Raw genomic sequence first — 1,037 nt, forward strand, 5'->3', positions numbered from 1 at the left:
CCTAGAAAAAGAAATCCATCATTTGGACTTTATTGAAGTTAAACCCATCGTCTCTATGCAGGATACTGCTAAGAGTCTGAACAGCAAGCAACAGACCAGGAGAAAATCATTGTAACGCACGCGTCTGCTAACAAACTGCAGAGATGAGGAAACGATGAGTGATTGCAAGCTACTGAGGATGGGAGGGTGTGAGGTGGAGAGGTAGAGGCCAGGGCATGTTTGAAATGAGAAACCATTCTGTGTGACATCAAAGTGTCGCAAAGCGTTCACAAAGTGTGAACCCGAATGTAAACTGTGGGCTTTAGTAAGTCAAAGTCTCTGCTCATCAAACTCTCATCTGTACCATGGTGCAGGTTAGAGTCAGAGGGAATGTATGGGAATGATGTCTTCTTTCTGTGAATTTTGTTCTGTGAACCTGAAACTGCTTGTAAAGTAAATTTCATTAAATTGAAACCAATACAATTACAATGACGTTTGGGATGGGAGCTGTGTTCGTGAGGAAGCCTGCCCTTGCTCTGGCCCACACTCCCCTGGCCTCGACCTGGTCTGACTTGACCCTGACTCCAACCTCGAGTTTTCTGTTGATTCACTGTCCCAAGGGCAATCATCGGAAGCCCAATATGTGCTTGGGACCATGCAGTTTCTCCCATTCCACAATTTTACCCATGTCTTCTCCCCAATCTGTATGGCTATCACCAGACTCCATCCATAAACGTCCTCCTGAAGTTGCATATTAAGACTCTTTTTCTTTTTTTCAATTATTTATTTATTTATTGAGATTTGGGTGAAGATTTACAGAGCGAATTCACTTTCCATACAGCAGTTCACATATACTTTGTCTCATGTCATTGATCACAATTTACCACAATGCAACATCTCCCCTCCCACCTCCTCCCCATAGTTACCTCTTCCCAGTGACCATCCCTCCATACTCTCCTGCACCCTGAGCTGTCTCCCTGTGCATAAGCAGCCCTTCCTTCTCCCATGATTGTTCTCTCCAGGGCGTGTGTCTACTTGAGGTAAATGTTTAACTCACA

This window comes from Orycteropus afer, unplaced genomic scaffold (genome assembly GCF_000298275.1).
Source record: "Orycteropus afer afer isolate SDZICR_OR568_19922 unplaced genomic scaffold, OryAfe1.0 scaffold00091, whole genome shotgun sequence".
Lineage (NCBI taxonomy): Eukaryota > Metazoa > Chordata > Mammalia > Tubulidentata > Orycteropodidae > Orycteropus > Orycteropus afer.